We start from the raw sequence: 25,798 nt of genomic DNA on the forward strand, positions 1-25,798 counted from the left end.
AAATCCTCAGCGCCTAGGACTTGCCGATCGCATGGTCGGCGGTTCGAATCCCCGTGGCAGGGTGCGCTCCCATCGTTCGGTCCCAGCGCCTGCCAACCTAGCAGTTCGAAAGCACATCCAGGTGCAAGTAGATAAATAGGGACCGCTTACCAGCGGGAAGGTAAACGGCGTTCCGTGTGCTGTGCTGGCTCGCCAGATGCAGCTTGTCACGCTGGCCACGTGACCCGGAAGTGTCTGCGGACAGCGCTGGCTCCCGGCCTATAGAGTGAGATGAGCGCACAACCCTAGAGTCTGTCAAGACTGGCCCGTACGGGCAGGGGTACCTTTACCTTTTTATGTATGCATGCATGTTAGAGACATGTACATACATACTCTCTCTCTCTCTCTCTCTCTCTCTCTCTCACACACACACACACACACAATTCGATTGCATCTCAGTGTTGTCAGACACCACAAGGCTCAAACAGAGCACCAGGTGGCTCTTTCTTACTCCCCTGCGCTACTAGGGGACATTGGTTAGAAGAGAGAACTTCAGTTAGTTCAAGGAATGACGCTGACATCATCATCATCATCATCATCATCATCATCATCATCATCATTTTATTATTTCTACCCCGCCCATCTGGTTGGGTTTCCCCAGCCACTCTGGGCGGCTTCCAACAAAAGATTAGAATACAACAATTCATCGAATGTTACAAACTTCCCTAAAAAGGGCTGCCTTCAGATGCCTTCTAAAAGTCAGTTACTTGTTTATTTCTTTGACATCTGATGCATGACAGGTCAGGATGTTTCTGGTCTTAAAATGACCCTTAAGATCACCCCTCACAAAGAGCCAATCCCATGCCATTACATGCTGTATCGCTCCAAAGTCATGTCTAGATTGGACCCTTGTGCTGTGACATGAACCACATGAGGCTACTATTAGAAGGTATTCAGAAACCTTGGCTTATACAAACTACAGCAGTCAAGTCATTATTATTATTATTATTATTATTATTATTATTATTATTTGTTGCTGCTGCTGCTGTTTTGACAGAAAGTGGTAGAGGCAAAAGTAGGTGCAGCTGTCATCTTATATGCCCAACTTGTCACTACACTCTGCAGATCCCATCTCTTCACGAGGTCTATTCCACATAGGAACTGGGCCTTAACTGTGGTGGCACCAACCCACTGGACACCCCTCCCCCCCCATTACATGTCAGACAGGTGCCATCTCTGTTGCCTTTCTGGCAACCAGGGTAGACCTTCCGTTTTCAACACACCCTGTAATTGCATATTTTTATCCCAGTTTCTATCTGCATTGGACTTGAAAGTGGTTTTTTTTACGCACGAGATTATTTTTGTTTCTTGCTTTTTAATAGGATAGCGTTTTTAATTGGGCTTTTTTTAAAAAAAACTTCTATAATGTGTGTGTGAAACGGTGCGATTGCTTTTAGTGCTGATGCTTTTATTGCAAAATTGCTTGGAGATATTCTCATAAACGGACATAAATAAATGTTGCCGTTTGTTATTATTATTATTTGTACTGACCAAAGGGCTGTGGCGACATGCATCAACATCGGCACAAAAGCCGCATGGAAGTTACATTTCATGCTACTGCGATACCCGACAACAGGCAACAAAAGCAAATGGGCTTGCCCCAGCTTGCCAGGCTCAGCTTGCCCCTGAATTACATCATGGTGAAGCCAGTCTCTGTGTTGTTGCAATTAAAACGAGCCAAAGGACCCTGGTTGCAGAGATGGAATATGCCAGCCCTCCACTATTGCCTGCTAAGGAATACATCACTGCAAGCTATTTCTCAGCCTCTCTCTTTTGCTGCAAGGAGAGCAAGCAAGAGAGGGAACTGTAACTACACCAAGAAGGAGAAGGAGAAGAATAACTCTATTACAAAGATATCCAAGAATGCCTTTCATTTAAAAATTGGATTAGGAGTATGATGGATCGTGCCACACTGGGGAAAATGCCTCCGTCATTAATCAAAAATATATATCCAGAATTTGATAAAATATGGGGCCGTTTCGAGAAACACACTTAAAGAGATACAATACGATAAATGGAGCCTCTGGCCACGCATCGAACAAATGCTCATGACAGAAAGGTCTGCAGCTGGTATTTATAACTCCGTAGCTCATTTTGGCACAGAGAAAAAGAGCACGGGGCTTTGGGGGGTTTGCTGCCTTTCATCTTTTGTGTCTCAAAGCTATGCTTTGGGTAGAAATCAATGGGCTCGCCTCCCAATCCACAGGGGGGTGGCCCAACTGTCAAACATTTGTTTTCATTGCCCATTATTTCATTTTGCAGACATACGTGTCCCCAAGATGTTTCACCAAGATGCCACTGTTTTGTGGGCGAACCTTTTGGCAGGTACTTGACCTCAGGGGTTTGGCAATTCACCACTATCGTACCTGTTTTACACAGTGTGTGGGTCTCAGCCTGCCCTCCAAACCCCAAGGCTGCAGGGCCCATGTCTGTAACCCTGTAGGGATGCTTAAGGAATTCGTGATTTGTCCATTCCAATAGGAACTGACCTGATTGGCAGCTCTAGGTTTGATCAATGGCTACCGGTTATGATGGCTACGCTCTGCTTCCACCGTCAAAGTCATTGATGCTTCTGAAAAGAGTTGCTGGAACCCCCAAGAGGGGAGAGTGCTGTTGCGCTTGGGCCCTGTTTGTGGGTTTCTCACAGATACAGTGGTACCTCGGGCATAGCTGTCAACTTTCAGATTTGAAAATAAGGGATCAGCAGCCTCACCTGTCCCGGGGACAGTCTACGGGATATCTAATGATCCGGGATAGCAGCAGGAAGCAGCGGGAAACGGCACTGGAATAAGGGAATTTCCCGCAAAAAAAGGGAAGGTTGACAGCTATGACCTCGGGTTAAGAACTTAATTCATTCTGGAGTTCTGTTCTTAACCTGAAACTGTTCTTAACCTGAAGCACCACTTTAGCTAATGGGGCCTCCCACTGCCGCCACACAATTTCTGAACCCATCCTTAAGGAAAGTTCTTAACCCAAGGTACTATTTCTGGGTTAGCGGAGTCTGTAACCTGAAGTGTCTGTAACCCGAGGTACCACTGTATCTGGTTGGCCACTGTGAGAACAGGATTCTGGCCCAGATGGGACATTGGCCTGATCCAGCAGGCTCTTCTTATGTTTGAGGGCACACCAGAATTCATGTGAGGCATTGGGGAATGATTAAATTAAGCATTAACGAGCAGAGGATTCCAGTTCAGGATATGTTGGACCACATTAATGGAAGGGTGACGAGAACAACAACCCAATGATTTTATCTCCTGGGAATCATGGGAGCATTGGTCCCTCTTAGAAAGGGGGTGTATGAACCCAGATGCTGGGTTGACCCAGTCCAGCAACCGTAGCATGCAGCCCCTCTCACCGTGGGGTGACCATTGGACATTGCTCAGCCGCTAAGCTGTGATCATAGCCATAATTATGTGATTAAATGAAACAAGCCCTGGGAGAGACATCCCTTTCCTAAACATAAGGCATAAGAATTTTGAGCAGAAGCTAAGGCTGGCCTTAACAGCAGTAACTTGCACTCTGCTGACTTGTAGCATATGTTGATAACACACATGGCAAGCCATGCAAAAGCATTGCTATCTAATGGACTGAAACTTTATGAGGTGACGTGGCCGCCCTAGCATTCTGCTCCCAATTCTCCGTGTCGATAAAGGGGCATGGGATTTTTTGTCATTTATGGGCAGTTAATGCTCCTAAGGCTGGGGTGGGGGTAAGGAAACATATGCCCCAGTCCTTTAGAAACCACCACCACCTAAAAATATCAGGAAGTCAAAGCAAGCATGTGGTGCTCCTTTGCAACCTGTGCAATGTTTTTCTCTTCTTCTGCGTTGCGTAACTGTCTGTCAGGCCCAGCTCCTGCGAACTCGGAAGCAGGGCAAAGGCTGCCTGTAAGCGGCAATGAGCAAAAGCTGCTTCGCTGCTCAGATCAGCAAGCAACCGTGACCTGGAAATCTTGCATATGGTATCTCCTGACCTGGTGGTGTAGAAGGGCCTCTGTGACTGCTCTTGCTGCCTCGCCCTCCGATTACAAGTTTGAGACCTGCTGTAGGCTTGTGCCAGCCCCTGACACAGGCAGCGTGCACCAGTTCTCAGTTGTTTCACTTTGATCCAAGTTCTCTCATCTTTGGCAGCAAACCGCCACAGGCATGGCAGCGCAGAACTCGTCTTTGCAACCGAGTGCTGAGAAGCCCCTTGTCAATGATATAGACCCCAGCAATCATCTTCGTCAGACTGGCTGCCATTTTAAAATGGATCGTGGGCTTCTCTAATTTTATTTTATTGCCTTGAAACTAGTCTAGTTGCTTTGTAATTCAGAACTGCAGGCTAAAAATGTCAGAAATGCATGTTCTGAGCTGGTCATATAGATCAACTCTTAGTTTCTGAGACTTCAGTGGACACAAAGCCTCACACCTGCAAAAGGTCCTCCTCAGCCAAAAGAACTACTAGAAAGACACAGCCCTCCTTAACCTGAAATCCTTTTAGGCAACAGCAAAATCATAGAACCATAGGGTTGTAGAGTTGGAAGGGGTCTCTAGTCCATGTAATGTAGGAGCCTCTTTGCCCAATGTGGGGCTCAAACACACAACCCTGAAATTAAGAGACTCATGCTCTACCAACTGAGCTATCCCACAATGCCACCATTGGCAGACTCTTTCTGATGCTCCACTCCAGGACAGCAATGCTACCTGCATCAAGGTAGGAGCTGCTGACCTGTTAGTCCCACTTGCTGTACTGTATGTCTGCATACAGACTCCCTGTGAACATTGCCACTTTCACACCGTACATTCAAAGCACCATCATACCATTTCAACAGCCATGGTCCCCCCCCCCCACAAAAAAATGGGAGCTGTAGTTTCTTAAGGGTGCTGAAAGTTGTTAGGAGATCCCTATTCCCCTCCTCAGATTACAATTTCCAGCTCCCTGTTAAGAAGAATCCATTGTTAAACCACTGTGGTTCTGAGAGCAGAATGAGGGTGTCTCCTAACAACTCTACGCACCCTTAAAAACTACAGTTCCCCAAAGTTTGGAGGTGGTAGAGGCCATGACTGTTTAAAGTTGTATCATAGTGCTTTAAATATGGTGTGGACATGGCCTTACTCCAGAGTACACTCTGTTTGAATACAATGGAAAGTTCTACCTAGGAAAGCTGATCTCTACTGTCTTTATCTCCTAGGCACTAAAGACACTGTTGGGTCCTGGAAACCATGAGCTACCAGGTACCTACCCTGTCAACCACTCAAGTGCCCAAGCAATGCAAGGGATCTTTGCCAGTACAAGTCCAGCTTGCAGCAAGGACCCTGACAACTTGCTCAGTGACATCCCTGCTGCGACTGAGAGGACGTTGAGCACACCTGGGTAAGGTCAAGGAAGACTCGTGGGAGATAAAGGAGCGTTCATATCCTAGGCCAAAGAGAGCCCAGACTATGGGGTAAGATGCGAGTCCTCCCATTTCTATTAAGCTTCTACTAATAAGGCTTCTATTAAGGGTGAGAATTAAACTCTGGAAGCAGCCATCACTGAAAGGATGAGCATGCAAGTGTGACACCGTTCTTGGATAATTCTGTCTTTGGGAAGGAAGCGCAAAGCAAAGGTTTGCTTGGCATGCAGGCACACAGTCTATAGACATAAGGAAAACGTGTGTTTCACAAAGCTCTGTTGTGATCGTATCTGAAATTCATACAGGGTATTACTCGGCTCTGTTGACTGCTCCTTCTCTTCCCTCTTCCTAATTATAGACTAGCAATGAATTGGTACGAGAGGAGACAAAAGCCACATCACAGACAAGCTATTATTTGCATATGTAACTCCACTTGTTCCTGCATCAAACACAATCTTTCGCTGGTGTTTCTATCAATGGAAATCTGCACTTTTGCTTAACCAAAAGTAAAAGAAAATAAAATTAGGAAGGGGGGGGAGGCAATTATTCAGCACACCACCTGTGATCAAATTATGCATGTAGTACAATAAATTGGGAGTGTTTACAGAGAAAACACGCACATGCTAGATTTATATTTGAGAAATTCCTTTGTTTGATAACAAACTATGAATGAGAGGTGTGTTTCCTTTCTACATTCAGGGCTGCCGGAGGAGGGATCTCTGCTATGCTTACAAAGTTATGCCATGGAATGTAAGAAGACAGGAATGTCTCGGGGGCTGAGACCAAAGAGCCATCTGGAGCAGCATTCTGTTCCCAGTGCCTCTGGGAAACTCACAAACAGGCATAAATATGATGGTCATCCCCTCTTCATCCTTAGCATCTGGTACCCAGAGGTACACTGGCATCTTTACCTGTTCTCCAGTAACTATATATATTTTTTATACCTGGCCCTTCCAGTGTGTTTGCATAACTTGGGGTGGCTTGAAACAATTAAAATAAAAATAAAAACGCAAAGCAATCTGATAAAGGTAATAAAGCAACTGCATATAAAAATGGATACATGCTGAGTGGAAAAAACAACAAGAAGATAAAATTGTGGTCTGGAAAACAACACCATGTTCTGGTTGGCACATAATGCCAAGCCAGGAATTAGCATGACATGCCTGAGCCTTGAGAGTCCAAGCATAAGTTGGACTCAATAATTCTCCCCTCTACTTCCAGAGTGGCCAAGGGAAGGAATAAACCATGATTCTGTTTGCCTTCCCCCAGTTTCTGGCTTCTTGTTATGTGTCAACCAGGAATTATGGTTCCCAAGACACTTTAGGTTGCTGAACAAGCCAGCTTCATACACCATGCTTCGGAGTTTTTGGTTTGGCAAGTAACTCCTGCAAACAGGTGAAGTGGATGCTGGTTTTTTCTTCCTTTTTTGGCCATGTGGAGGAACCACTTTGCATTACGCATGAGAGCGGCCCAAACAAATCTCATGGGGTAAGTTATCTGGGAACAGACATTGAGAAGACCCTTTTCTCTTCTCTCTCCTCTCTCTCTTTCTCGATGTCTCAGGCATGGAAGTGACATGGAAAAGTGCCTCTCCAATTGATCGTAGGATGGTATGGGAGGAAACAGTCCCCCAGGTACCCTAGAACCAAGCTATTTAGGTCTTTAAAGATAATCACCAACACTTGGGGTGAAAACATACCATAAATTTAAAGCACCTTGCCACTCCCAGTGTCTTAGGAACTGGAATTTGTTAAGGTTTCTGAGAACTGCAGCTCTGGGGGTCAACTGCAATTCCCAGCATTCTTGCAGGGGGAATGTGCTTGTAATGTATGTATGTGCTTTCAATATATGGTGCATATGCAATCTCTGGATTGTGTCTGTAAGCAAGCTGCTGACCATAACAGCTGTTGCAGAATATGCTTCATTTGATCCCACAGGTGAGCAGACACTAACGCCCTTGCTGCCACATTCTGTATGGGTTAGTTAGAACATAAAGAAACAATAAGAGCCCAGCTGGCTCAGGCCAAAGGCACTGTTCTCAAGTCACATGGGTTGGTGAGTTTAACAGGTCTAACACTAAGGAAACCCACAGCCAATGCACTTCTGCAAGGTCATCATTCTTTCAGGCGTTTCTCAAACTTAGGTCTCCATCTGTTGTTGGACTACAACTCCCATCATCCCTAGCTAGCAGGACCAGGGCTCAGGCATGATGAGAGATGTAGTCCAGCAACAGCAGGCAAACCAAGTTTGAATAACACTGCTAACCCGACATGTATTGTTCAGCAGTGCTGTCGCAAGCGGAGCAGGGGGGGGCGGTTTGCCTCAGGTGCCATGTATGGAGGGGTGACAAGAAGGCCCCCCATGGGGTGCTCGCCCCGTCACCCCCGGGCGCAGCGGCGCAAGCAGCCATCACACCGCTGCAGCCGCATGTGGAGGATCCCACCACTGTCCGTATGGCACTCAGGCGGCGCCGGCGGCAAACCGCTATGTACAACGCATGCGTGGTGTCGCATGCATGCACTATACATAGCGACACTGCACATGCGCTGTACATAGCAGTTTGCAGTGTCACACGCATGCGCTGTATGTAGCAACGCCACACATCTGCCCTATGTAGTGACGCATGTCAAATGTAACGGCGGAACGTGTGCGCAGCTGGCGGTTTGCGCTGCCCTGGGTGTCAGTTAGCCTTCGTTCACCCCTGTTGTTCAGCCCTTGAAGTGGAGGGTGTGGGAGCTCCACTTACGCTCACACACCCCTCTGCGTGAATGTAGCTCTTCCCTCCACTGAAACGCAACACAAAGTAGGCCTCTGTGGGCATCGGTGCCCTCCTGCACCAAGTGAAAGATGGTAGATGGACAGATGTGCTGGAAGACTCAGCTTCTGCCTTTAAGGTTCTTGTTGTGGCTTTCGAATCACAGCCTTCCTGAGCAAGATTCCTAAAGTCAATAACCCTGAGCCATTAAAGAAGACGGACCCTTTAAAATTAAATAAACGCGGCTGCAAAATTAAAGCGAGCCCACAGGAAGGCAACATTTACAAGGAAGTAAAGCATTTCCCTCTCGTTAACCTGACAGCCGTGCTGATGTATGGATTTCGCCAGACCGCCTGTTCTTCTTCCCTCTACCCCCCACCCTTCCTTTACAATGCTTTGCACACTAAAAAGTTAAATCTGACTTTTAAATTTTATACGCGAGCCAGATTTTATTATGACTCTCTCTTCATGAAGTCCTTCCTCGCAGGGCGGGAAGCCGTTCAGCCGCTATCAAGCAAGTTTTACTAGGGTTGCTTATGTCAGGTGTCATCAGCTAAAGCTGTCAGAATTGTGCTGAGCAAACAGGAACCAACTTTTATGGGGCTAATGATAACGAATGCAAAGAAGGTGCTTTGCCGGAATTAAAACCAACGTCATAAATATGCCCTGGCTTCAGTCCTAGGTGAATGATAGCCAGCTTTTTATATCATTGTTGTTGTCTTTGCTGCGGGACGTGGCGTCCCCTTGCATTTTGGACAGAGTATATTAACCGCAGCAGCTGTTTCCATTTCGGTTTCTTAAATTACCATTTTGAAAGCTTCGGATCGGAAAATCAGCGCTCCTCTTTTATTACACACAAGAACAAGCACCGGGGAGAGTGCAATGTTATTGGCACGATTGCAGCACTTTTATAAAGAGCCCAGGGGCTCCTGCTCCTCTGCAGGGACATTTAATAAATATTTAGACTAGTGAAAGGGAGATTGCAATCCTGTACGTATTTACTTGGGAGCACAGCTAACTGAATGCAAAGGAATTTACTGCTGAGTAGACATGCATAGGATTGGTTAACAAGATTGAGGCTGCAATCCTTGGCATACTTGATTGGAAGTAAGCCCCTCTGAACTCCATGGGCCTGCATAGGATTGTTCCACATAGTATAGATATGGGATAGAAATAAGAGTTCACACAGCAAATATAATATTTCAGTGGCTTATGAACCCAAAGGGTTCTCCTTTCAGTAAAGGCAGGAAGGAAGTCCGTGTGACCAAAATCCCATCTGCCTTGATTCAATGAGATTCTTAATTGCCGAGACACCTTCATTCTCACTAATAGCTCCTGATACTTGGTGACCCTGTGTTTCTGCAGTCAAGGTTTGGTTAATGTCAGATATTCTATGATGGTGCCCTTGGCAGCAAGAAGCAGAAAAAGGGGTCAATGAAACCATCTCAGAAGAGGTATTCCCTAAAAAACGGCTCTTCCAACATGGCACATGACGAGGGAGGCATTCATGGTGAGTTCTGGCACCTCTTTTTCTAGAAAACAATAGCACTGAATAGGAGGACTTTCAGAGTCAATCAAAAAGTTCTGAAATGACTTATCTGATAAAGATTGCCTCCCTCTAGAGAATAAATATATACATCATTGTGCCTTGTGTTGGTTATCCAATCTAAGAGAGGAGGGAGATAGACTTAAATAATAAAAACAAAAAAAAATTTTTTTCCTTCCAGTAGCACCTTAAAGACCAACTAAGTTAGTTCTTGGTATGAGCTTTCGTGTGCATGCACACTTCTTCAGATTTCGTGCATGCACACGAAAGCTCATACCAAGAACTAACTTAGTTGGTCTTTAAGGTGCTACTGGAAGGAAAAAAAATTTTTTTGTTTTGACTATGGCAGACCAACACGGCTACCTATCTGTAACTTAAATAATAAAGGCAGCATTATGGCTTGAGGTTTGGACGTGTTTGTAGTGGGCTTTGTAAGATTTTAACAAGACACAAGGGTAGACAACTCAGTACTGGGCAGAGATGTGGTGTGGGGAAGGGCAGATATAATAATAATAATAATAATAATAATAATAATCTGAGTCTAACTATTTAATTAGGGGAAGAACTGTGGCAAGACTGAACCAAGGTGAAGCAGAAATATGAGCAAGGGAGCACTGAGCTAAATTATCTGCTGAAAATTTAATAAAATGATCAAGCATGTCACTCTATGCCGAACCACACTAATGATCACATGCATGACAGGAGTTGAAGGAAAATTTTAATTATATAACCATTCAGCTCCTGGTGCACCACATGGTGTCTTTGCAAGAAGTCTCACCACTGGTCAGAATTGCTTAGGTTTGCAGTCCAGCCATCAGGAGCTAACCAACTCTTGCACACTTAAGACAATTATTAGGGCTAAGTTCTGTTCAAGTGCTGGGCAGCACAATTCCTCCCTCCTGTACTGAATGGAATGTCCCACTAAGATGAATGCCACAGGTGAGCTCTACCACAAAGGCCAGGAATGGGGGGAACTGGTGACCTTCCACATGTTATTGTAGGAGTCTCAACACCCATCAGCCCCAGCCACCATAGACAAGGGTAGGGGGTGATGGGCGCTGGCAGTCCAACATCTGGAGTGCCACACACCTGGCTTCCTTGAACTAATTTTTAAAAGCACATGCCTTCTCCTAATAGCTTGCAACCTTAACCACAGAGGCCATGGTAAACATTATAGGCTGTGTGTTCATCACAGACTGAAAATACATTTAAAGCATGATACTTGCCCCCAAACAATCCTGGGAACTACAGTTTGTTGCAAATGCTAGAAATGGTGGTTCTGGGAGATTTAAAACTACAGTTCCCGTGATGATTTGGAGGAAGCTGTGTGCTTTAACTTTTTAATTTTACTTCAGTAAAAGTGATGGGGAGGCTGCAGGTGGATGCATTTCCAGTTCATGTCACTTCTTCACATTTCACCCATAATTTTCTCGTTTCTTGCTTTAAAGGATATTGGAATGAATACTTAACATGCGCTTTCTCTCAGAATACAATATTTAAATGGTTATTTCCACATAGCTGAGTTCCAGGAGGTCTACATAACTGAGAAACAAGGGGTTGGGTAGGTTTAGCCTGGAGAAGAGAAGACTGAGAACTGATGCGATAGCCGTCTTCAAATATCTGAAAGGCTGTCATGTGGGAGATGGAGCAAGCTTGTTTTCTCCAGCTCCGGATTCAACGGATTCAAGTCGCAAGAAAGGAGATTCCAACTAGATATCAGGAAGAGCTTTCCCTACAGTAAGAGCAGTTTGACAGCAGAAGGTGGTGGACTCTCCTTAGGTGGAGGTTTTTGAAGAGAGGCTGAATGGTCATCTGTCAGAAGTTCTTTAGCTGCAATTCCTGCACTGCATGAGGTTGGACCAGATCAGGGGTAGGCAACCTAAGGCCCGGGGGCCTTCTCAATCCGGCCCGCGGACGGTCTGGGAATCAGCGTGTTTTTACATGAGTAGAGTGTGTCCTTTTATTTAAAATGCATCTCTGGGTTATTTGTGGGCCCTGCCTGGTGTTTTTACATGAGTAGAATGTGTGCTTTTAATTAAAATGCATCTCTGGGTTATTTATGGGGCATAGGAATTCGTTCTCTCCCCCCCCCCCAAAAAAAAATAGTCCGGCCCACCACATGGTCTGAGGGACGGTGGACCGGCCCACGGCTGGAAAAAGGTTGCTGACCCCTGGACCAGATGATTCTTGAGGTCCATTCCTAACTATGATTTCACTATGTTTAAATGGGCAAGAATTAAATCACATATCTATTGTACCTATCTGGGTTGTTCTTTAATTTCAAGGTTTTTTTAAACTGCAAAATCTGCTATTATTTTTTTATCTGTTACATCACATGAATTGGTTTCATTTGTTCTTGTTTTAATGCAGTTTTGTTTTTAACATTGCTGTCAATCAACTGGACTTCTGCTTTAAAATCTGAGTGCGTGGTTATAAATCTCTAAAATAAATGAGTTATCCTGCAACCCTTATTTTCCCACTGGGCAGATTTGTGTTGGGATTGTGAGCTCTCCCAAAATACACGGAATTCACATTCTTCAGCTTTCCATTCTAGCACTTCGCACAACACACACCATTCTAAAGCTAGATGTGCCCCCAAGGTGTGCCTCTGCCATTTTCAGCTCAGAAGCAACGGTTAGGCCAGTACAAATGTCCCATTGCTACTCTAGGACGAATAAAGTAAAAAAGCTAAAGGTAAAGGACCCCTGGATGGTTAAGTCAAATTTGACTATGGGGTTGCAGCGCTCATCTCGCTTTCAGGCCGAGGGAGCTGCCGTTTGTCCACAGACAGCTTTCTGGGTCATGTGGCCAGCATGACTAAACTGCTTCTGGTGCAATGGAGCACCATGATGGAAGCCAGAGTGCACAGAAATGACATTTACCTTCCCACCGCAGCAGTACCTATTTATCTACTTGCACTGGTATGCTTTCGAACTGCTAGGCTGGCAGGAACTGGGACAGAGCAGCAGGAGCTCACCCCGTCACACAGGGCAAGTAAATTAAAAGGAGCAAAGGAAGTGCCCCCAAAAGGATTGTGTTCTGCTTATTCTGAAGCCCCAAAGCATTCTGAAGGCTCCCTATAGCTTGAATAGCAATGGGGAAACCATATTGGCGTATTTATTACAGTTATATCCCAAGGGGGTGTACACAGCTCTCCCATTCCACATTTTATCATCACCACAACCCTGTGAGGTAGGTTAGGCTGTGACTAGCCCAAGATCACCCAGTAAGCTTCATAGATGGAGCAGGGATTTGAACCTTGGTTTCCCAGGTGCTAGTCAGCTGTTACAGCACACTGGCTCTCAAGAGAAATATCAAATCTAGATCACAAGAAGACATAATGGTGCTTCTCTGTCCTGCTTTGACCAGACGTCACCAGGAGTGGCATGTCCAGTTCCAGGTACCACAGTTTAAGAGGGATAACAATCAACTACAAAGAGAATAAGAGATCCAGGAGAGATCAACAAAGAAAGTGAGAGATCAAGTCCTGTGAGGAAAGAGTTAAGGAGCTGGCATTGCTTAGCCTGGAGAACAGCTAATTAGGAGGTGACATGAGAACCATCTCCAAATATTTGAAGAGCTGTCACATAGATGATAGAGCAAATTTGTTCTATGTTTCTCCAGAGGATGGGACATGAACCAGTGGATTCAAATTACAAGGGGGGGAGCATAAGGAAGAACTTCTTTTGGCACAAGTTGTTTGAGAATGGGGCAGACCGTCTTAGAAGGTGGTGGGCTTTCCTCAGTTAGACATTTTAAAGCTGAAGATATATCGCCTCCTATCAAGGATGAAGCTGTAGTCACAGTTTCCTGCACTGACAGGAAGTTGGCCTTTGAGGGGTTTCCCCGCCAAAAAACCTACCATCCAGGAATTACCCAGACCCAAACCTGCCTAACTCCAGCAACGGTTGCCAGATCACATGCCCTGTTCTCAGCTTACCAGCAAATTCTGAAAAATTATGCCACATCAATCAAAATTGACTGATTTGTTACCTGTAAGGAAAACAAACAAACTATAACTGAATCATTGCAGAGTTTTGTTTTGAAAACTCTGCAATTTGACCAATGCAGCCACTGGATTTCAAGGTAATCACTCCTCTTAACATTGCTTGAACAGCACTTGACTAAAGAAACAATGCTATCTTCTTGTTTTGTTTTTTGTTTTTGTTTTAAATACAGGATCACCCCAGGCTTAACCCAGCAGCAGTTACTGATAAGTGACAATGGAGTGTTGTTATTTATCCAGGCTGAGCAAAGGCCCCCACAGTCAATCGATAGCTCACAAGTGTGCAAAGGTTGTGGGGCTTGTATGAAGATGTTTATCGGAAGCACATCAGCCACGTTCCACTTTTGGATTGAGCTCTCAGCCTGTCCACTCGGCATCAAAGGCAGGCTACCGCTCAAAGGAGGAGCCAAGCTGTCAGAAGCAGAGAAACCCCCCACTCTCTCTAATATGCATATTTAACAGCACATCCAATTAACCACTTTGCTGACTGAGATTGCTTTATTATTCATTTTATTCCAACTTATGTTAATACTTTGGCAGGAGACATGAAAAATGACTGATACAGCAGAATGGAAATTTTTGAAAGGCAACATAAAATGTGGGGAACTTAAAAGTCACATTTGGAGAATGGCTGTAAGTTATGATCCTGGTGCCAGAAGAGATCCTCTCTCTCTCCCCACCACCACTCTCTCTCTCTCTCTCTCTCTCCCTCCCTCTCTCTCTCTCTCTCTGTTGCTCTCTCTCTCACACACACAACCTCACAATCCGCCAGCCAATCTGCTGGGATGCTCCTTAATCAAGGAGTCTGTCTTATCACTCTAACGCAAATTAAAGGAAGAATAGAAAGCAATTTCAGAACCACCTGGAGAAAAAAAAATACAATTTCAGCAAACCGGTAAAGACACTGGAGAAAAGCCAAGCACATGCCTGATTGTAAGAACCTAAGCTGAGGCTCCAATACTTTGGCCACCTCATGAGAAGAGAAGACTCCCTGGAAAAGACCCTGATGTTGGGAAAGATGGAGGGCACAAGGAGAAGGGGACGACAGAGGACGAGATCGTTGGACAGTGTTCTCGAAGCTACCAGCATGAGTTTGACCAAACTGCGGAAGGCAGTGGAAGACAGGAGTGCCTGGCGTGCTCTGGTCCATGGGGTCAAGAAGAGTCGGACACGACTAAACGACTAAACAACAACAACAACAAAGAACGCAAGAGGAGCCCGCTGGATCAGACCAATGGCCCATCTAGTCCAACATCCTGTTCTCACAGTGGCCAACCAGATGCCTGTGTGAAACCTGCAAGCAGGATCAGTGCACAAGAGCAACGCTCCCCTCCTGTGGTTTCCAGAGACTGCTATTCAGAAGCATTCTGACTGTACAATTCAATAGCCTTGTAATTTTCAGCTGTGCTATTTATAGAGAGTTCTTGGATTAAGTGGCTTACAAATTTCCCTAATGAATAAAATGAACTGTAGGCAATGCAACACTGCCGCTGCCATCTCTTTGTGTTGGCCATTGGAAAATGCCCTGTGAACTACCAGATTCCTGGCTACAACACTGTTAATTATTTATAGAACCAACACAAAGGCTATTTTATTTTCAGATCTAAACCACTGAGCCTCTTGGCTTGCCGATCAGAAGGTTGGCAGTTCGAATCCCCACAACAAGGTGAGCTCCCATTGCTTTGTCCCACCTTCTGCCAACCTAGCAGTTCGAAAGCACACCAGTGCAAGTAGATAAATAGGTACTGCTGCGTCTGAAAAGTAAATGGTGTTTCCATGCACTCTAGTTTCTGTCACAGCATTGCATCAGAAGCGGTTTACTCATGCTGGCCATATGACCCAGAAAGCTGTCTGCAGACAAACACCAGCTCCCTCAACCTGAAAGTGAGATGAGTACCACAACCCCATAGTCACCTTTGAATGGACTTAACTGTCCAGGGTTCCTTTACCTTTTACCTTTATAAACAAAAGGCTGAGTGTGTTAAACCTTCCATATTTCAGCCTTTTTTGTGCAACTTTGAGATTCATTTTCCCCAAAAAGCTCAACAACGTCTTGAAATATGGCACCCTAGGCTATTATGAACCCCCATATGGGACAGCTGAAAATTCCCGTATTGCAGGGAGTTGGACTAGATGATCCTCAGGGTCTCAACTCTATGATTCTATAATCCTATGAAGATACTGCACAAGAGGCAGGGAGGACTAACAGCTTGACTCAGCTGCACAGCAGAGACCCTAAACTATTGAAGTTCTGTCCAGACATATCCCAGCCCAGTGCTGCCCTAGCCACAGGTTAGTCATCTATGCTGTAGGCAAAAATTGCAAGTGTGTTAGTCCCATTTAATAAAATCACACAGCGAGATAAATAAAGAGTTATATAAGTATATTATTATCTAGTATAATGAAAAGGTTCCTCCTACAGATTTCTTATTCATCACTACACAGAACAAGGTCATAAAAAAAATCTTGTTTGTACAGCAACAGGAAATTCTCCTCCACACAGACACACAAAAAGTCCTAATTTGAATATCATGCATCCGCTGTGGTTGCGTAAGGATTTTATTGGCGTATTATAAATCTTAATCCTCCTATCCACAAAGCTCCTAGAGAGTTCAATCAGAACTGGATGGAGCCAAGGTGGAATGAACGATCAGATACTGGCTGGAGTTGATGCTTCAAAAGGAAAAATGCACACATACAAACGTACTGTAAGGATTGTACAACAATTCTGGGTAAATCTGGAGGTCTAGCTTGCCAGCACCTAAATATTCTTGATGTAGCAGCTAACATGCACATGCAAAAGGCAAGGTTTGCTAACATGCATAACTATGGTTTGGTTCATACTGCTGCTCCTAGTTGGCTGTGGCAGCAGCTGTTGAAACGGCACTACAGGCACTCACAAAAAGCTGATCAAACAATGTGGAATAGACTTCCAGGTTTATTTTGAAGCTGTTTTGGGGTCTTCCCTGCTTACTCAGCTGCTTTCCCCCCTGCCCCCCCCCAGACTCCAAGCTGTGAAGAAGGGGAAGCTGGGGCATTCTTGCTGGGTCACTCGTTGTTTCTGATCTAAACACTGATATGGGCTTGTTTGTGTCTAAAGCCCAAATCCCTTTCAATTTCAAACCCAAATCCCATTCATTCTCATATATATATATGAATGACAGACAAAGCAAGAGAACAAAAGAAGGAAAGAAAGGGCAGCTGTTTGACCTGTGCCGATAATGTTGATTTGGTTATACAGTGGTACCTTGGTACACAAACAACTTGGAACCCAAACACTGCAAACCCGGAAATAAGTATTCCAGTTGCAAACTTTTTTTGGCAGCTGAATGTGCTCTGTTTTGAGTGTTATGCTTCCGATTTGAGTGCCACACTTCCATTTTGAGTCATACGCTGAGGTCTGTCTGATTTCGCTATTTATTTTGTGTTTTTGTTTTTGCGGGCCTTTTTGTTTTGTTTTTGTGACTGTGTGGAACCCAGTTCAACTACTGATTGATCCATTGTGTGACTGCAGTACATTGTTTACTGCTTTCATTTTATGGATCAATGGTCTCGTTAGATAGTAAAATTGATGTGAAATTGCTGTTTTAGGGGTTGTTTTTAAAAGTCTGGAACAGATTAATCCATTTTGCACTACATTCTATGGGAAAGCGCCTTGGTTTTGGAACGCTTTGGTTTTGGAACAGACTTCCGGAACGGATTAAGTTTGAGAACCAAGGTACCACTGTAAATAAACAAACACAACAAACACTCTTAGAACACACTGGTTGCTTTTTAACAAATTAATACTCAATTTATCCAACAATGGGTATCTGAATCTTGTTTGCTAGGAATCTTAAATCTCTTTGCCAGCCACCCCTACCCCCGCCCACCCCTCTGAAATACAGTCAAACCTCTTTTTACATCCATCTCCACTTGCGTCCATTTCTCCCACTGTCCGCAACAAACCTGGAAGTAGCCAGCGGATTTGCCACCATTCTCACATACGCAGGAGCGGCGATCGTCATTCACACATGCACAGATGCAGGCAATCGCCACCCGCACCTGCGCACAACGGTGCTTCTCCTAGCAACCCATTTTGACTTCTGGACGGGCCTCCGGAATGGATTGTAGTCATGAGTAGAGGTTCTACTGTACCAGTCCTGGCCTATCAACTGGATGTAGTACTGCCTTGCATTTAGGTTTCCCCTAATGCTTAGCTGAAATCTTTTCTGCCACTTCTACCCATTGGTTGCAGACCTGTCCACTAGAACAACTGAGAAGTTGGCTCCATCTTCAGCTTGAGATGTTTGAATACCACCAAAACACATCCCCTTAATCTTCTGTTCTCCAGGCTAAACATGCCCAGCTTTTCCAAACATTCTCACAGGTCTTTGCTTCAAATTAATGGCATATAAAGACTCCCCCAATGCTATGAAAGGGAGCTTAGTAATAGCAGTAGTAGTCATTAATACATTTCCATCACAGCCTTCCTTCCAAAGGAGCCCAGAGCAACAAACATGAAAGTAGTAAAACAACACAATTGAAATAAAAACATACTTAACATACCCTCCAACATTTCTCCAATAAAAATAGGGACGTCCCATTCCATAATGATAATTGTACTATTTATACCCCACACATCTTACTGGGTTGCTCCAGCCACTCTGGATGGCTTCCAGCATATATAAAAACATAATAAAACAATAAACATTTTGATATAGCTTCCCTATACAGGATTGCCTTCAGGCGGCTCAAGGGTCGGATAACTCCATACCCTCCAACATTTCTCCAATGAAAATAGGGACATCCTAAGGAAAAGCGGGACATTCCGGGATCAAATAATAAACTAGGATGGCTTCTCTAAATCAAGGACATCCCTGGAAAATCGGGACACTTGGAGGATTAGACTTAAAACACTTAAACAGCTAAAAATGCAGTCAGACGTGTAAAAAACAGTCACACAATAGACTGCCACAGCTAATAATCTTAAGGATGCCAGGAACCTTTCAGCAATCAAATATTGGGGTAAACAGAAAGGTTTTCAAGTTCCCACTGAAACATGCACACACACATCACCAGGGAGGGGATTCCATAAACAGGGAACCATCACTGGGAAGGCCCTGCCATGGCATGATGGAAACTTGGCAGTCTAGACATGAGGTCTGGGCACTCAGTAATTCCCATGCTCCTTTTGGCAGTGGTGATTTGCAAGATCAGTTGCACCAATGTGGGCTGATGATTCTTCAATTATTATTTTTATTGCACCTAGGGTTTATTGAGGTTTCCTGGAGAAAGAGGGCCTTCTAAACCTATTCAAGAGTTCAGCCAGCCTTCCAGCCAGCTGATGTCCATTCCCAATTTGCAAGAACAACTCCTGCCATGCCATGAGTGAAACTGAAGAACGAGTCCCACCTGCTTGCTGTATCTAGAAGCCTAGCTGTTGTTGGCAACCATCTGTCTTGGAAGACAACGAAGGAATGCACCTCTGGCAGTGAAGTCTGTGGGAGACTAATACAGGAGATAAATATTTTGTTGCAACTGGGGCAGATGAAGGTGTCCAGTTGTGCTGCTTCAAATGCCCCATGGCGTTTCTTCTCTCTCCACTCCTCCCAGGACCACACCACCTCTGGTCCATCACTAAGGGGCATTTCAAACCCACCCCATCTGAAAGCCAAACTATTTGCTTGGTCACCTGCTGCTGCTACTACAGTGTCCAACCTTATAGATCAGAGTTATATTGTGCTAAGTACCCTAGAGCAGGAGAAGATAGACCATAGTCTCACAGCTGGGCCCAGGCCTTCTGATGGGTAGCTGGGATTCTTGCAAAAAATGCTGCATGGTTATTGGTGCCATCTGGCAAGTTCCTAAACAATGACATACCCTCATGATCCCATGAGCATTCTTTCTTACTTTGTAGATTCAACACACATCAGTGAACCACAGGGACTTTACTGGTAGCGGTGGAACAGAGCATGCATTCTTGGATCCAGACCCTCTGCCCCATAATGCAATTGCCCTCCTGTGCTGTTAATTCTACAGCCTTTCATAAAGCAGATCATTCCCCTATTTGCACAACTTGCCATAATCTATCCCATTAATGTGTTCGTTTGCAAGGCTTTTGTGTAGGATCTACCACATGATCTCCAGTTAAAAAGAAATAACATTCACTTGCCAGCAAGTCCAAACAATTTGCAGGATTTCTTCCTGAACGGGTGAACTTAATAATGTGGATTTTATAAAGCAGTAGAGCACCCTTCCACTCATGACATGGGAGGCAAACCCAGGTTCATCACCCGGCAGACTATCAGTATACAGTAGTCTCATAGAAAATCAGAGCTCCTCAATGAATGAACCTGTATGATGGGTGGGGAACCCAGGGGCCACCGCCAGGCCAAGCTAAGCCAGACCACCACTCAGTGACCCTGCTCTGCTTCAAGCTGTAGTGTTTTTGCCTGCCTGGAATGTGTCCCTGAACTGTGGCACCACCTCTTGCTTATCTGACTGGAGTATGAAGAGATTGGGAATTGGGGTGTGTTCAATATGTAGAAACCTCTGGCTGAGGTGGTTGGAATGCAACCTACTGTACAAAGGTTGGTTGTTCTGCCCACTTTTGCCTTTGGTGTGGCATACGAACCCTGGAAGGTGGACCAGCATGGACTGAAAAATGCACCCTGCTTCTGCTATATGATGGGAGGCTGCTTTAAATGATCCCTTGAAGATGCTGTCCCTAATCCTGTGCCTCTGTTTGTAAAGGAGGGGGGGTGGCTAGAATGAGGCAAACTGGTTGGGAGGATGGGCTCATATAGGCCTGAATGGGAACCCTCAGATATTCCTTCTGGAAGTAGGGAAAGTCTTTCCTCTCCCTTATCTTCCCCCTTTCTGCAGGGAATTAGTTCATCCAGCTGGTTGTGAAACAGATGCAGGTTTTAGACTGAGTTCATTCAGGCTGGGACTGGAAGAGAGACACAGAGAGTTGAGTAGCTCTTGCCAAGAATCCTATGGCACTGGTGGTGGGCGTTTTCTGCCTAGAAAATTGATGGGGCAGCAGTATTTGTTGCAGTATGTTGAATGCCGTGAATCTCTCTCTATGTTTGTGCGAATAAACCATATATTATGAAGCACCAGCAAGCCTCCAATCATCTCATTCCAAAGAAGCAAAACCTGACCACACCTGGAATTCTCATCACTCATAGAACTGGGTTGCATGTAAGATGTAACAATGGACATCTTGGTAAACAAGTGTTTGTTATATTCATGTCCCAGCTTCTCATGCAAACACCCAAAGCACCTTTTCTGTAAACCGTGTCCAACACTTCATCCCCACCTCTAATACTACTTAGGAGCTTAAAGTGCACAAACGATGGGCCCCTCCAAACGACCTTTTTATTGCACACTCACAATGATTTCTGTTCATGACGGTATTGCAGTGGTTGCCTGCAATCCCACTGTTTGAGTGTGCAAATGTTCAGGCAAACATACTGCCTTGTGCAATCGGTACATGTCCTGTGACTTCCTGCTTGAAGCTCTGTAACTTTTTATATATATATACCACAAATGTTCCAGTATTTTTTGGCTTGCTTTTGCAAGAATTCGCTGACACTTGGGGAAGCATCACAGAACTAATAAAGTTGAAGGATGTGTGGACGGTGGATAAATCCACCATCAATGCGCTGTTATTGCATCAATGACATGTTGCAAAAAAATAACAATAAAAAACACCTGCAATATATATATATATATATATATATGACAGTCTGGAAGGGGCCTGGTAAGAAGTGAATAGCTATTTTATGAGGTCTTTATAAAGAGGGTACTGTTTAAATACATCTGTGTTGGCCATAGAACAGAATTCAGATACACTGCTATCTAGGAGCAGTGGAACACCCAAAGGGGGTGTCGACGCTTTCCCTCAAGTGTCTAAGCAGGCAAGCGGCACTGCAGAGAGAAGGAACTGAGCACCTGAGGGAAGCAACTGGCTGCCTCTCTCCAGAAGCATCCCTCTGGCAGCTGTACTGATGCACTTCATGTGCCCATCATGAGCCAGAAACCGATCTGCTTCAGTGGAGCTTATCAAAGAAACAGGGAGCCTGCTGCCCACGCACAAATATTAACAATGGACTCAACGAGAATCTTCCAAAATTCCAGAAAATACAACTCAGGCTTTTGTTGTTGTTGCCAGCATTGCCAGTTAATGCTTCTCCCCCCCCCCCCCGCCCTCACAAGTTTGCCCAGCAGAGAGAGAAAGAGGGGCTGTCTCCAAGACCTCTGCTGAGACAGGTGAAAGAAGCCAATATCCTTGTTCAACACAGCAGATTGAGTTAAGGGACTGGGGAGGGCGGGAAGATTGAGGATGATTACACACAAGCACACATAACGGAGTGACCATCTCTACCCAATGTGCCTTATCTACTGAGGGATGACCAAATCCAGCCTCCCGGAATTCAGTCCAGGAAACACCCCTGTTACTGGTGAGCACAAAGGCGTCTGATGCCAGAAAGTCGTGCGGTTTGGCATTGTGCCGGGTATCAAAAAAGCCCAAATACTAAATGAAAACCTTCTGATTACAGGTGTGTTTGTGCTCTAGCTTGCCAGCCTTGTAAACTAGCTTCTAGGTCTCCCTCCCTTCACCCCACCCCCCAAACAAACATGGAAAGGGGGGTGGTGGCTGCAGCTGGGTGCTTTTCCCTCATCACCATTCCCTCTTCTTCCCTTCCCATATAGCTTTAATTGAATCCAAGGCAAAGTATGCAAACGGTTTTTTAAACGCTGCCTGAAACACAACTGTGCTCTGCAGGCTTCCCGGGCTGTTTGCCTCCCATTCCCTTCAATCTGCCCCTTTGGATTTTATTCCAGGAAGCTCTTAATGATCTTTTTTTTTTTTTCTTTCAACCAAATGTGCAATAACTGAAGCTGCACAAGGATGTTAGCCCTTAATTTCCCCTATGTAGGCATATGTGATAAAGAACATGCGGACTTCTGAAAGAGTCAAGTGGGAGAGGAACAGAATGCTAGGATGGGGTTGGGTGTGCTCTTTTTCCTTCAACCCCCCCCCCTTCTACTTTGGGCTCATTCCAAGCATCCCCCCCCCCCTTTTCCTGCATTTACAAAATTAATGCAAGCAAAGCGGCTGATTGTTATACCCTCTCTGGCCAGTTAACATCTAGAGTGCACCACACAAGGGTAATTTTCCTTTCTTTTCTTTTTTTGTAAATGCAAACACCCCACGCCAACGTTCTTCAGCATGTCTTGCAGTCTGATCCTACGTATGTTTACTTGGAAGAAAACCTCACTTAGATCCATGGCACTTACTTCCATGTTAAATGGGCGTAGTATTGCAAGCTTTTAGAAAAAACAAAACAGAAAACGAAACAACAGACATCAAAAGCCAGCCAGGACTGTCGCTCAACTGGGTCACTTTTACACAAAGACGCAATGGCTCGCCACCGGAAGATCGCTCTGCTACCTTGCGAAGCTTGTGAATGACACGCCACATGATAGTGGAAATGAAGCATGGCAAAGATATGAAGATGAAGAGCGACGAAGCTGCACGACCCAACCGAAAGCTTCTTAATAAAAAGGGAGACTGTGCTCAAAATCCTAAAAGCAGAGGGGCACATCCCGTGGAATTTCCACTCCGCCAGCTGCTTCTATTAGTACCACATCAGCAAGTCGGTACACAAGCAGGCGTGGGAATGTAGATCTAGAGACAGAGATGGTAGCAAAGAAAAGGTTAATGCGTGCGTGTGTGTCTCTCGGAATTCAAAGGCTCAGCTAAAACCACAGCTGTAGCAGCAGAGTCCCTCTGCCCAGCATCAGGACCCGACCCCCGCCTGCCAGAAACACACATTGAGTCCATTACAGTTGCCTTTCCACAATTAGGGGGCTTGCTTCCCAGCCGGGGCCCTTTATCTAATTAGACAACCTGAGTTTTAGTCCATCGATTTTAGCCCGAGATAATTGGAAGGAGTGTAATTATCAGAAGCCTTCTCCACAGCGGAGGGGCTTCGGCTACAAGCGCCAGCGGACCCACAGACTCACCGCACCCCACTCCTCCTCCCCAGCGCGTTTGAACTTGGGCGTGGGGCGGGGAGCTGGATCCACGGGGGCTGGCTGGGGAGAGATAAAAATAAGCGCATCTCGGCGGTGTTTAAAGGAAACGCATGCCAGCAGATTTATTCGTGGTCTGACTTCACGCGCAGAGAAAGATGTACAAGCATATGTGTGGGGTGAGTGGAGTGGGGGGCACGGGACCTCCTCCTCTCTGCCTCGCCCTCTCCAGGGCGCGCCAGATGCGTAGAAGGCAACAGTGAAGATGCTGGGCTCTAGTTGACCACTCCGTGGGCAAATGAAGTTTCCATTGCGGGCAAACGGTCCCTGCTGTCCTGTGATCTCAGCCCACCACGGAAAAGAAGCTGCTGATCAGCTTCCACAAAGCAAGCAGCGGCAGCTCAATTCCTGCCTCTCACAGACACACAGACACACACACAGAGATGTGCCAAGCCAGGTGGGCATCTTGCAACTACAGATGCCATACATGAGCCTCACCTACTTTTTTAAAAAAGCACTGCAGGAAAGGTGGGTTAATAATGCAAGCCCCTGGAACGCCACAAATCCTGGCCCCTTCTCCCAACGCTCTTTGTTTTCACCAACACCAGAATCCACTGTCCTTTTACATAAACCTTTCTGAAGAAGACTCTTGAGAGATGGAGATCTGGAGGAAGGGACGACAAAGGGACGGCATGCGGGGAGTGAGGAAGAGTGGAATGCTCTCCCCACCGCCACGGGCAGAGAGGGTGATCTCCCAATATTAAGGAGAACAGGGAAGCACACATGCCCCAATGTACCCTTGTGTGACCAAAGTCCTACTGCTCCTGGGAAAAGGAAAACGAGGGGGTGAGAGAGGGAACAGGGAACCTCCTCCTGCCATTGCTAGGAAGGAAGGGAATTTGTTTCTCTTGTTTGACAACGCTGCTGGCACGGAGAGAGCAGGCAGCGTCCGTTTCAGGGCTGGCGGAGCCTCTCCAAGAAGCAAGATGGTTCTCTCGGGCGGTCAGCGGGGTGCATCTCATGACAGCGACACAGAGGCCACCACAGCCCCCAACGCGCTCCCAAGCTTGAACCCAAGCAAGTTATCCGCAACAGACGCCTGCTGCACACACCCTCTCCCGCTGGCGGGTACCTTTTCCCTCCTCCCCGGAGGACTAAACTGTACAGACCGCCAGGCAGAGGAGCTTTGTCCCCCAAACAAGGAGGAGGAGCCTACTTTCCCCACCTGCCCCTCCCAATATGGACCCATCCAGAGGGCTGGAGAAACCGGCTGGCATTGGGGAGCCTCAGAAAAAGAGTGAAGGCTGCCCTCCCCCTTTAAAGCTTCATCTTCTATCTCTGGCCACCTTTGCAAGCAAGCTGAAGGGACATAGCGAGCTGCGCTACCACCACCCCTTTCAGCAGAGACTTGGGGGAGGAGGAAGGGAACTGGGTTAAAGCCACCCTCTCCCCGCGTGAAAGAGGCTGCAGCGCCCTCATCTTCCCTTTCTCCGCCTCTGCCGAGGGGGTGTGTCTTCCCCTTCCCCTCAGGTGCATTGATGGGTTCCTACTCCAACAGTGCTAGCGATCGCCCAGAGCCGGTCTCCTCTCCCTTCGGTCATCGAGGGCGGCTGGCTCCCTCCTCCTTCATGCCCACCTCGGTCCCTTGCGCTTCTCTCTCTGTGCCCCATGATTCTCCCAACCACCAGCGAGAGAGCAGGCGCACAAAACCTTCGAAAGATCCCCGGTGCTCAACGCCAACAAAACCACTAGATCGCAACCCCCCGCGACACCACAAATGGCAACAGGATTACTGCGCCTTTTTTTGCCAAGCAGGCGCCTGTACATAGGCTCTGGCTTCGCCAAGATCACTGGCTTTCCCAAATCTCCGTGCAGGCAGGGGAATTCATTCGTCTCCTCCGCCCTTTCCTAACCCATTGATTCTAGATGGCGAGGGGGGCAGAGAGAACCCCCAGCGACTAAGCCCCGCTCCATGGGTGCTTCTTATCCAGAGTCCACTCGCACCCCGCCGCCACGTGTGCGCGCCACCCTCTTTCCAGGTGGCCA

At 46.1% G+C, this 25,798-nt stretch overlaps 1 protein-coding gene across 48 annotated transcripts in view; it reads right to left on the reverse strand.

The window, feature by feature from the left end:
- The window catches only part of NRXN1 (neurexin 1), a 986,669-nt gene that overhangs the window by 338,595 nt on the left and 622,276 nt on the right, over window positions 1–25,798 (reverse strand). The window lies entirely within an intron of this gene.

The sequence above is a fragment of the Podarcis filfolensis genome, assembly GCF_964270895.1.
Source record: "Podarcis filfolensis genome assembly, chromosome: 3".
NCBI lineage: Eukaryota > Metazoa > Chordata > Lepidosauria > Squamata > Lacertidae > Podarcis > Podarcis filfolensis.